We start from the raw sequence: 13,612 nt of genomic DNA on the forward strand, positions 1-13,612 counted from the left end.
TGGGCTGGACACACGGGAAGCAACATTGTAAATTCCCAATTCATTTTCTTGGGAACTTGTGTGATGTCCAGCCAAGCGACAGGCAACATTTGTGCATGTTAAATGTTGCGCTTATTCATGTAGCTGCATAGCGAGGGGATGTAGATGTGTTCACGAAGTCTGGCTGGCCAGAGTCCTCTGATGAAGACTGATTGGGCAAGTTTTTTCCTGCAACCACCATGTCCAAGTCAGGGTATCAATGCAGTGTGTCGGGAACATGATGTCCGGACATATGCTCCAAGGCTCTCATTGTCAAGGCGTCGTCAGTTGGTTAGCTGCTCCTTTGCATGTTCAGCATAGATCTGCTGCCCAAACCGCTGCTAAAGTGCCTCCCTGAGGGCCCACCAACTGTGGCGTTCTTTTGGTCGCAGGTCAAAAAGTATCTGAAGGGCAGCGTTAACAGCAGAATACATTCAACTTTATTACAAACAGGCAGGGAGGGTGTGAAACAATGGTATTGTTACACAAGGACTCCGGGGAGACAAGGGAACGTTAACAAGGTTTATTCAATGATTGGTATTCGGAAGAGAAACATCCAGTTACCGATACAGGGTGAGGAATCTGGGAACGGAGAGGGAGTGAGTCCATTAGGTGTGAGGTTTAAGGTCCGACAGGGAGTGACTGTGGTGCTGGAGTATATGAGGACTGGTGAAACAATGGAAGACAGGTGTGGCAGGTTGACTTGATTATGATGAGCAGATTTGGAACTGGTGGAGGATCAGGGAAGTGAGGAGTGAATGGAGGAGTGGCAGGACAGGGGAGTGCTGGAGGAGTGGCAGGACAGGGGAGTGCTGGAGGAGTGGCAGGACAGACTGTAACAGGTACACTTCACTCGCAGTGCAGAATAGAGGCACCACAAAGCAAGATAGGAAATATGCATTGCCAGTCTAGTTCGGAAACATGATTCTTTGGACAGATGAAACTAAGATTAACATCTACCGCAACAGCAGGAAGAGATGATCATGCAATGTAACTACAAGGGCATGTATGACTTCCAATGGAACTAAATCAGCTGTTTATTGATGATGTGAACGTTGATAAAATACAAATACTGTTCAGGCAAACCAATGGCTCCTGAAGGCAAATAGATTAAATGCACTCAAAGGTTATGTATTATGCACTTTTTCATGAACCACAAAATTTCAAACAATAGAAGTAAGATTTCCCATTTGGTAAGGTTCGTAAGCTTCATCAACCCCAACTTCCACATTTAAAGTGTTCGCTGGAACATAGCTTTCCAACTAAATAGAATGACATAACGTCATTCTATTTTTGATCAACTAAAATTAAGATTACATTATTAATTAGGGATGTCCCGATCACATTTTCTTTGCCCCCGAGTCTGAGTCATTTGATTGAGTATCTGCTAATACAAAGTCCCAATCCCATACTTCAGCGATGCATTAAAATGAAGAACACACGCAAACTGTATTTTAAGTTGTATTTTTTTTTCTTTTATTATTATTATTTATATGACAGTATCCAACATAACTTTTTATTTGGCTCTTTGATCATAAGTTTTGTTAGTGCAGCATTGGTTCAAACCAAGCAAACAAAATAAAATTTCTTTGTAGCTTATCAGAGGTGCAGCACAAAATAACCATGTGAACAAATTCAATTTAAATACATATGTTTAGATAAGCAAACTTAAAGATGTCTGTTAGGGGCCGTTTGTTTTTTTTTTTTGCTTTTTTTTTTTTTTTTTTTGCTTTGTAGTCAAGCATTTTTTTGAAGAAGAAGCTCAACTTCTTCATTAGTCCAAATAAATGTTTCTCTTTAGCCTCGTAGTGAATCCTCAGCCATCTTCTCTTCTCTGCTTCCAATGTGTGCTTCCTGCAACACGCAGTGAGCCTTTATCTGCACATGCGCTGTTTTGCTCTAGCTTTGGAGTGTTACTCTTTAGCACCCCCACAGCCTTGTATTTTGTACTACAGTGGTGTCTCCTAGTTTTCGCCACAGTTCTCACACCTGAACTGGTTTCGGTGCCATGTGGACATAAGGTAAAATAAAAACTCAATAGTTCCACATAGTGCTGCATTATAAAAGTGACTAAAGCACTTAACTCCACTTCTATCAGGAAAGCTTCACATTCAGTCACAAGTCAGAAAATAAAATTCCATTTAGGCTTCAAACAGAATTAGATAAACTTGTCTAGTATTAAAATGAACAGAAATACCAATTCAAAGTGGTGTAGCAGCTAAACATGAAACAAAAGATTTACAGCTTATTGGAATAACTCCATTCAAGTATAAACCATGAACCTTAATATAAAATTGCAAGGCACTGGTTTATAATCGCCTCCTAAATTTGCCCTACATTGAGCTCAACTCTTACTCTAGCTCTACGGCTTCAAAATGAAGTGGATGCTTCTTTTTGAGGAAAATCAGCTTCTCTAACTTGTCAGGGAAGCGCCGATTCCCTTTCTCAGGGAATCTAGTAGATTGTTTTTCCTAGGAATGGTTTGCTCTGAGAGGTAGATCTGCATCTGCTGATGTGGTACTCACAGATAGGGCTGATACTGATACTGACTGATACTGACTGATACTCTTCTAAGATCTCGTCTAAAGCGCTGTCAAGACTGCTTCTTGACGAGGTGCCTTCCTCACAGGCTCTGCTGCCTCTGGCTCTTCACTGGCAGCCCTGTTCGCTTCTATCTTCATCATCTCCTGAATGAGAGATTCCTTAGCAAGGCTCAGGTTGTCTGACTTTGTGAAGTATCTAAAAAAAAGAAAGAGAAAACAATTAACCACATTTTTAAAAATGTAAGGCAAGACACGACATAGCACAGGAGTTAAGTCAGGAAACTCCCTTACATCTACTTAACTGGATAAAAATCATCTAATCACTATCAGAGCAAAATTTAAATTAAAGGAAAAATAGACATTAGCTTAAAGAACTTGTGGTGACTTACATGATTTATTATAAGATGTAAATGATTATCATAGAATTCAAACTTTACTTACCTGTCTTTGTATCTTGGATCCACTTAAGTGGCAATGCTGTACAGTGGTTCCTTTTCTACCTCAACAAAGCAGGTCTCCACTGCCTCTAGGAGAGTGCTTTTCATGGTTCTGACACCCTTGTCAGTGGTTTGCTCCTGAGACAGGACACGTCTGAGGGCTGTTGGGGAAATGAATGGATGGATAAATGGTATACTTAGAATATAAAATAAGATTGTATGTTCTTTAATTAAAAAACATAAAACTTAAAAAGAAGGCTGTAATGGTAGGGATCACATCAGCTGCAGTTGCAGTGTCTTTGATCACATCCCTGGTCAGTTCTTCAAAGGGAGCTAACACTTCAGCTGTCTTCTCCATCAGCGTCCATTGGTGAGCTGTCGGTGTGGCAGGGAGGTTGTGGTCAGCTGCGTAGACACTGAGAGCCCACTTTTGCTCCAGAATGTTCTGTAGCATGTAGGGACTACTGTTCCATCGAATCCTGCTACAGGCGCTTGACTGCTATCTTCTGATTAATTTGGATTCCAGATGTGAATGGGCCAAGGGAGAATGTTTAAAATGGCCTACTATCTTCCTGGCATTAGCCAGTGTGTCAATAACACTGCGCTAAAAGAACCTACTCTCGTGCACGACAAGTTGAAGCATCTGCATGACACAGCCCATACTTTGTATTTCCATGTCATCCATGGCCTTCTTCTTATTTCACGCATTGTCACATAAAATTACATGAACCCATTGCTTTTCTATTCCCCAACTGTTCAGTATCCCCTCAATCACCTGTTTCACAGGCTCTGCTGTTTGAGATCCGTGTGCAAGGTCGCACATTGTAAATTAAAACTGGAGTCGACCCACTGTGCAGTAAAGCTTAGCAGTGACATCGGACAAACAGACGAACTCCATATGTCTGTGGTAAACCCAAAAGGATGTGCCTTGGACAGAAGGACTTGCAGGTGGTCACGTAGCTTCTTGTGAATGCCAGCAGAGCTGTGTTGGTAAAGTGATGACGAGAAGGCAACTCATACCGTGGCTCCAGGTGCGCCAGGAGATGGCGAAATCCAATGTTTGCAATCGCAGAAAGCGACTGGTCATCCATTGCAATAAATTCAGCTGTCTTTACTATGATCTTTTTGGTCTTTTTGCTGTCCTCAGTTAATTTCTCTTTCTTTTTCAAGGTATCTTTTAGTGTTAGCTGACTCAGTGTTTTTTTCTGAGTCGCCGCATTGAACTCTGAATACTGGGCAGAGTGTTTGTTTTTTTTGGGGGGGGGGGGGGGGGGGGTATCATATTTGTAGTGTTGAATGAAAGTCGTTTCCACCTCGCAAAATTCCCAATTTGCACACATTACAAGTGACTGTTGCACTGCCTTCATTGTCCAGTTTAAAATAACTCCAAACTACAAACATTTTTGCTGTGCCTATGTGACACATTTGCGTTAGCCCCTACCTACCAGATCACTAACATGTTATCTGAATTCCCCGCCTGCCATAAATTGTGTGACGTTATGGTGTTGTTTCCGTTTTTAAAACAATTATATAAATATAGTGGAACTTGTTCAAAATAAAACTAAGTCATTGTTATTCCGTTTGACAATCTCTTTGTACTTCAAGATTAAGTAAAAACGTGAACACGGTAATTGTTGTTTTATAAGGTTAAATCCAATAATTTCCACCCGATTCCTATCATTCAAAAATCACGCAATCAGCCCCGATTTGGGGAGTCAGGTGGTCGCCTACAAGAATGGATGATCACTTTCGTTCGGGGGAGCTGTGGACAAGGGGACACAGTTTGCCAGCTTGGGAATTTCGCTTTTGTGTGCTGTACAAGTTTTACCCTGTGTGGGTTTTGCTAGATTGTGGTAATAAGTAAGTTTTGTTTAATTGTCTGAAGAAGACCTTATATCCCTGCCTGAGGTGATCTTTTGAGTTAACTTTAAGTGATTCTGAGTACTTTTGTTTTCTTTGGTTTATTTAGTATCCGCCGCTGTGGGCGTTGACCCTTTACGGGACACCTATGGTTGTATTTTTCTGTTTTGTTGACGTTTGTGATCGGATCGAGACATCCCTATTATTGACTAATTTCTTTGTGGAAGTTACTTTATAACTTCTGATCAGAATATCCTGTTAATGGGGAAGCAAGAACAAAAGACTTCCATCTTTTAGATTCTGTGGTACAACTGAGCCTGCTTTTCATATGCTGAAGAAGAAAAAAAAAGAAAGAAAAATAACAAGAAAATACGACGAGGCTTATCTTGCCCTGGGCTTAAACAGGTAATGGCCAAGTAATACTAGTGGTCAGTGGTGGGCATTGTGTTGTATGTCTCAAATATAAGATATACAGTATAAAGCCAAACAAGTTATAGGACCACTTGGAGACTTCTCATCCTGAACACAAAGAAATGCCTGTTGATTACTTTGGAAATAAACTACTCAACTTGTGTATATAGTATAGTTGTTTTACTAAGACATGAAACGCTCAACTTACCTGAAATAGTTTGCATATTTTCCTGGTTTAAAATGCCTCACACTACAGTAAAGGAAATGATAATTCCTTCTGCCACTGGTTTTAATTATAGTTAACGAAGCAGCAGCCAATAAACTAATGACTATTTTGTGGCACATTTCTTCAAGCATTTCTTTGTAAGCATCGGGGTGCATGTGGTGGTGGGATTGGGGGTAGTGGTTGAGGGGTGGTTTATCATCTTTCTTGGGGGGAAACAAGTTAGCAGTTTTAAAGCAATTCCAACTGTTGAGCCATGTTAAGACATTACAGGAGCATGATGTACCTTGACTAAGTCTAAAAAACCCATTAATCAATTATAATCAAATGAAATTGAACAAATCCAATATCGATTCATCAAACTTGGAGATCAATTTTTTTATGTGTCCTCATTTCCAGTAACGTGACCCTGCTCTCGTGTGACCGTTGTGTTTATCTATGCTAGGATCTCGCAGGTTGGTGAGATCTTGGCATATACACACAACAGATATACACACACAGCCTGTGTTGCCTTCATCCAAAATCAGCTTCTCTTGCCGAGATAATATCAAATTCAGATGTTTTCATTCATCAGTGTGGATTACATTCACTTATAAAATCTTTTGCAGCGTATAACCCCTCACATTAGCAACTAACGCTAAGACCGCAGCACTCAAATTAGCAGTTAATGCTAATGAGCGCCATCAACATTCAACAACAGGAAGTGATGGAACACGCATATAGTTTAAAATAAATCCCATATGGTAGTTTAAAGTCACATTTTCTCTAGAACAGGTTTACACTTCGTCTTTTTATCAAACGATAAACAGTCTGATGCTATTTATCTGATTTAAATGATGACATGTCTGCGCCTGCTCTGTCTGCGCACACACACAGGTTTCTGTCAGAGGACGGAGTGCACGTGTCGGAAAAACATGTCAACCAGCTGAAAATCAGACAAGAATATGAGAGTTTTCTAGATTCTCCCAGGCAGGTGAAGATGGAAGCTTCTTATTCCAGTGAGGAGCAGATGGAGTGTTTCTCCTGCTCCAGTGTTACACCGATAGCGTCACTGTCGTCATGGCAATGCGCACAGCTGAACAAGCTGAATCTACGTCATGGTAGGAATTTCTGTGTCATATTACGGGTTTAAATGGATGCAAAATTCTTTGTAGGTTTTATTAACATTAACACGTTGTCTGAGATCCGAATTTTAAGAACATTTAGAATGATTCCACTGAATGAAACAGTTTCATCTGGACATTTAAAAAGTTTAACTTTTTTCTGTCCTGTGGGCCTTTTTTTTTTCATCACAAGATTTCTGGCTGTGAATGTGGGGAAACACTCTATTGTTCTAGTTTTTCAGAAATTAATGCAGATGTATCAGATCAGATTATTAGTAATATAGTAATCTGATTACTTCCAGATAACTGATTTTGATTGTCAAGTAAATGCACTCAGTGCTATTTGAAAATTTCAGGAATAAAAAGGTGGTGCTACATCATTATCTGTAAATGAATCAATATTGAATCAGATTCATTAGAAATTGAATCGATATATGCTTTTATGAATTGAATCGAAACGACTGAATTGATTCAGGAAATTAGCAACGATACCCAGCCCTAAACTTTTGCAATGGATTTTGCTTTTCACCTCTTCACTATAACAAAGTACTTGCATATGACATTACATTTTTATTTAAAAAGTCCTTTGTTTACAACTGTTTTATATACTTTCTCATAGCAGATTGTTCACTGTGTTCAGCATACTGAACATACTTGTCTTAAACTGAAAAGCAGGTTAGAAGCAAAACCTTGGACTGACCTAGTTACTTAACACTTAAGTAATTAACAACCAGTGTCTAAAAATGAGATGGAAGAGTGACAAGACCAGTTTGGCTCTGTATAGTAGGGTTTTTCTTCAGGAGAGTGGTGTGAGCATCATAGGCACAAACTGTGTTGCTATGTAATTCTGGTTTGTGACTGCATCCCAGAGCTCCAGAAACACTTTATAAGACCTCTTAGACAGACCCCATCTTGTGGTGAAAGACTCAATTACATTAACCTTTATATTCTTCGGTCTCGAGTATAAAACTATACCAGCAGACTGAATCATTCTTGCTCCTCTTTCTTTCATTGGTGATCTAAATGAATTGTAATTATTACATAGTAAAAAGCCCACTGTTATTGCTGCTTTTCTTTTACCCTTTTCCATAGACTCTTCACAACAACTTTACTAAACTTTGAAGGATATGTATGCACTAGATGTTTAAATCATAGCATTAATCCTGGAATTTATCTATTGTCTTTGGCTATGCCTGGGCCGCTTAGTTTCCTTTTTAATAAATAGATCTGATAGGACAACTGTCCAGTTATAAATCAGATTACAGTTTGTGGTCTGATCTGTTGTGTCAGAGGTTAAAAGGCGCAATTAGACATTTGCAGAAGGGAATCCCATGCCAGCATCTCAACGGCCTTGTAGTACCTGTGCCTCTACCGGTGTCTCTTTCCACATTAGTATTCAGGTCCTACCCCAACCCTGTCTCATTCCATACACCCCTGGATTTATTTTCATACTATGGGGCCATGATAGCTACTTAATAATTCATATTTTGAGTGTATATCCATGCACTGAGAAATTCTGATTCATCCTCCTGAGTAGCCCACCTTCTTGCATCATTTAAGTCTTCAAGTTCTAGATGTGGCATATTCATTCAGTCTGTGCAATGCTCTTGTAGTACAACTGTCAAAATTTTAGCTCAAGAGAGACATTTGTGTGGGTACTTTTTTTTTCTTTTAAAGTCAATATACTGACTAAGCAATACCACATGATAAATTTTGGTTCAAAATCCCTAGTTGAAAAGCAGTAGAGTTGCATGGTTCTGTTAATTATCTGATCATGTCACAGCATTATTTGCACAAAGAACATAAAACAATGCATTGCAATCAAGTGATTAAGGTCAATTTTAATGGCTGCTCACTTGCTTACATCTGTTGTCCAGATTTAACAGCTGCAATGGTTTCAGTTTTAGAAGTATCACACAATGTCCACCCAAATTCTTAGAATACGTTGTCCCTGTTTTTCTTTTCTTTTCTTTTGTGCATGTTTGTCTTGGTAAAAAATGCATGTAAATTTGACCAGCAAGACTTTGTATAAGTTACATGTAAACAATGTTCTTTTGCAGGATGCTGGCACTGTTCATATACTCTGCATGTTTACAGTAATCCTCAACACTTTTCTGTTTGGGCTTTGCTCTTTGCATCATATCCTTTTTCAAGTCCCATTTATCAAAGTGGGAAAAAAATAAATATAGTTTAAGACAAACCAAAATAAATGGGTGGGTTCAGAAATGCACAGAACTACAAGCCACAGAGGAAGATGTGGCTCATACTGGCCACATACAAACAGCTCGCCTTTACCCATTGGAAATCAAAACTGTAGTGACACTGTCAAAATAAGTAGAGATCAAAATGGTATTCAGAGTCCTTGACTAATATACAAAATTGTCTAAAAATGGATGCAATTTTTAATTGACACTGTCCTTAATTTAACTGCTGAAAATGTGTTAAGACTCATTAAGGGCCATGACTACTAGGGACATGGGTACATCCAAATACTATGGACTGAAGTATCATTCTCCCATATTTCGGTTTCCCAGACTAAGAAATAAGTCTTTTGATTTTGATTACCTAAATAAAGTAACCTTATAAAGAACAATTGTTTTCAATTTATAAATATTTTATTGAAACTTTCTCTATTTTCCAACATGCATCATCTATCTGATGTACCATTTATAAGTTCTGTATTTATAAAATACAAATAATCATTTAAAGCACTATAAATGTCAGTTATAGCCATCCATCTATTTTATTACGCTTATTTGTGGCTCGACCACAGAGGCATCAGGTGGGATACCCAGACATCACTCTCTGGCATTCATAGACCAGAAGGGATATCTGTACCCTGAATCACGTTCCACTTCTGTCCCAGGATCTCTGAATTTACACATCAGGAAAACCCTTTGAAGACAGGTAATCATGAGGCATCCAGATAAGACACCCAAACAACCTCAGCTGACTCTCTTTAATGCCGGGGGGCAGCGGCTGTTCTCCAGGCTACCACTGTATGCACACACTCCTCACTGCATCTCTGATGGCACCCTCTAAAGGAAACAAATTTCAGCTGCTTGTATCCTCAATAGTATTCTTTCAGTCACTACCTAAATTCTGTGACGATAGGTGACAGATTGAATAAGAACCAGTAAATTGTAGGCTTGGCCTTTTTGGCTTAGTCCTCTCCTCACCACAATAGACATTTCTCCCAAAGAAGCCCATTTGTCTGTTTCTTACTTCTCCATCCTATCATCACATCTGAACAAGATCCCAGTATACTCACGCTCCTTAGCTTTGAGGCAAAGAACCATCTTTTGACTGAGAGGAAGAACTCCACCCTTGTCCAGTGGAGAACCATTTGGAAGAACTGACTTTCATCCCAGTTGCTTTACACTTAGCTGAGAACCACTCTAGTGCATAGGTCATGCCTTGAAGATGCCAACAAGTCCACATAATCCACAAAAAGAGAGATGCAACCCACAGGTTTCCGAACCAGACAATCTCCCTAACTATACCCGAAGATCCTGTCCATGAACTTCACAAACAGAATTGGTGATATGGGGCAGCCTCAGGGACTTCCAACACAGAGAATAAATGAGCACGTCTTTGTGCCAAGGATGCAGAGCAGCTTTTGCTTTGAATATGCAGGGATCTGGTATCCTGCAAAGGTAATTTGGTACCCTGTACTCTTGCAGCACCCCAAAAATCTCTTGACAGACATGGTCCAAGTCCATAAAACACATGTAATCTATATGATCAAACTCCAATAACCCTGACGTAACTGTGAAAAGAGTTAAGGTAAGGCCCACTGATCCATTACCAGGACCAAAACAACTCTATTTCTTTTGATGCCAAGGTTCGACAATCTGTCGTAACGGGAAGTTTTTTTCTGTACCATAGAATAAGTGCAAATTCATATAGTAAAACAACTTTGTTTCAAATGTTAAAATAAATGTCACATTATCATAACCCTTGAACTTGGGAATTTTGTTTTCAGCCATACTCACTCACATTTAATATCACAAATACTCTGCTCCCTGTTGGTCTTTCTGTTACAGTGGAAATAAATAAAAAAAAAGGCCTCAAGTTATGCAGTGAACTCTATCAACATTAAAACCATCATAATTACAGTTATACAAAACACCCTTCTAAGCTGAGATTATAACTGCCAACACATGATCTTTTTTTTTTTTTTTTTTTTTTTTTTTAATGAAGTGGGGGATCTGGTACTTATTTTGAACGTTTGTAATTATATTTGTATATGACATGAGGACCAGAAACATTACTTTGTTAGATTTACAGTGCTGGAACTTTTTTTCCGTGTTTCTTGTAATAGCTTGCCCTGAGTAAAAATGGGAATATTGTACATGTCGTTTTACTGGAACAGCAACAGTTTTTCCGAATGTCAGGATGAGCGGATGCATCCAATGTTGGAAACAGGTTTCCCACTTTGCTAACTTCCTCCATCCACGGTTGTGTGACTGTTAAGTGTAAGAGCAGACACTATGTGGAAAGAGGGAGAGCAGGAAGGGGAGAGGTTGAGGGGTTTCCCAGGAGAACGCTGCCCGAAGGAGGCACGATTAGGAGGTGAAGCAGTCAAACACTTGCACCAAATGTGCTGGCACGTCATGATAACCCCAGGCTGTTCCAGAGTAAGGGGACTGACAGGCAGATTCTACTTATGGCTGACTTCAGCTGGATTATTTATCAGTTCCTATAGCCAGGTTTGTGATGGACTCTCCTGCTCATTTGGAGCCTACTAACTCGCACAAACCTGAATGATGACATACAGCCATGTGGTAAAACTTGTAACCACAGATTGTAGATTTTGCATTTTGTAGATATGTAGATTTTTACTAAATTTTTGCTGAGTGGCTACACTGTGGCTTTACTCTCAATATGGTGTTGTCTGGTATGGTATTGCATGGCATTGTCTGAAAAAACAAAAGTTTATTTCACAATTTAATATCCACTCCCAAAAGGTCTTTCAGCAGTACTACATGAACATATATTTGTGTCATGCTCATCTAGACATGAACTAGTATAAAATTCTTATGTATATCCACTTACACACTAGTTTTTGTGTATTTATTTATTTATTTATTTATTTATAACTTAACCTGACAAATATGTTTGCCTTTCAGACCCACAGCCTCAGAAACCTGAGCATCTATATAGCTATGGGAGGATGCAGCTATCTGACTTAATGGATCTATCTTAATTGCAGAGGGATTCTCACACCCATTACTCACACACTCACATACTTACACAGCCAATCTCTATGAGCCTTGAATATACTTTTAGTAAATGGAGGACACACCTGTTTGTGTGCAGTGGTTATCTTTCATTTCATTCAGCAGCTAGTGTAGCTGAAGAGATGGTTGTCTCAATGAAAACACATTGAGTGTTGCTGCTGCTGAATAGTTCCTTTGTTTTTTGCATTTTTCTGTTTTGTGAACACTTATGTTTTCCTTGGCTGATAATTACTGATGTAATGTTATATATTTTTTGCAGGTGCTCATAAATGCCTGACAGCTTGTAACTGCCATACATGTTTGTTTGTTTGTGTATGTGTCTGAGTAAACAGACTTTGACAGTAATTGTACCTGACACCTACTTTAGTACCTTTCAAGCTCAAAGAGGCTATAATCTGCCAGTTTTTTTACTTAGACGAGAAATAACAATTGTCTTGGCAGAAATGGACAGCAGGAGGGTTTGTTTTCACAGAGACAATTTGAAGCAGGTCAAAAATGAGAGCATTATATGATTGCTTGGTGAATTAAATGTGTTTCATGGGCTAGGGGCAGTTTTTGTTTTTCCAGCACCAGTGGCTCAGAGCTTTTGATGGATACTAATTGAACACATATTTATTGTGCTAGGTTCAGCAGCAGTGTGATGGGTGTGATGATTCCTCAATTAGGGCCTTTAACAAGATGATTGTGCTTGCATTTCTGGAAGTGTTTCCAGTTAAACATTTTTTCTTCTGCCACAGTTATCCCACAAGTGCCCAACAGCCATCTGGGAAAATCGCCTTCTGCTTTTACCAAAAGGATGATGGAGGATTGATTTGGCAGTTGTCATGGAAACACTTAACAATCCCTTTATGTCCTAAAAGAAAAAAAGCCAGCATGTGTGAAACGGCTAGGATGGTGAGAAAACTGCTCCTGTTCAAGAGACAGGAACTTAACACAAAGTTATCTTCACTCCTGTCTTAAGAGTAAAATGTAAGCAGACATGGGAGGTATGATCTCAGAGCCAGTAGAGAACTTATAGCTTGTTTAAGGCTTAGGAGAGAGTTGTGACCGTAGAGGCCTGTGTAGCAGCTGATATGTCTGAGTGTGTCTAACCTTGTGATCTGTGTGCTAACATTGGCCTACTGGGGTAAGATCAGTTCCTCAACTCTCTGCCTTTGTCCCTTGTGAGGGGAGGCTTACCGAACTACCCCCTGTTTACTCTAGCCTACACAATAGTAAAGACCAAACTCCTTTGTAAGGTGGATTTAGGCTAGATTTACTTCAATTTGATCTAGAGGGACCTCTTTTCATCGGCCTGGAGGTCTAATGCCCTTAACTGGCTTAACCTGGCTCCCCCGTTAGCTAAGACCCCACATGCCCACAACCTCCTGCCTGTTTGCCACTCCTACTTATACCCCACTCCTCACATCCACCCTATCCACCTCAGCCTCAAGTCCCCTGAGAAATCGTAAGTGTCACAAAGGTTTGATTGCAAAGCATGCTGGGACATGTTTAGTGACACCTGAAACCCCAATTTAACATGCCGTAAGCATGTTGGAAAAAGAATAAAACATCAACATGATACCCATTCTGTGTCTATATACTGTGTGAAGGATTCTAAGAAGGAAGAGGTCCTTTTTGCACTTTCTTCAAATTTAGATATTCAAGGATGCAGCCTCACAAGAAAAGTGCTCTTTTCTCAACTGTTTTAAAAAATTAAATTTAATGGCCATCGTCTTTTCTCGTGAATATAGATGAGATACTTTAAGTCCAGAACTCAGAGGTCTCCAAGACA

The sequence above is a fragment of the Melanotaenia boesemani genome, chromosome 1, assembly GCF_017639745.1.
Source record: "Melanotaenia boesemani isolate fMelBoe1 chromosome 1, fMelBoe1.pri, whole genome shotgun sequence".
In the NCBI taxonomy this organism is placed as follows: Eukaryota; Metazoa; Chordata; class Actinopteri; order Atheriniformes; family Melanotaeniidae; genus Melanotaenia; species Melanotaenia boesemani.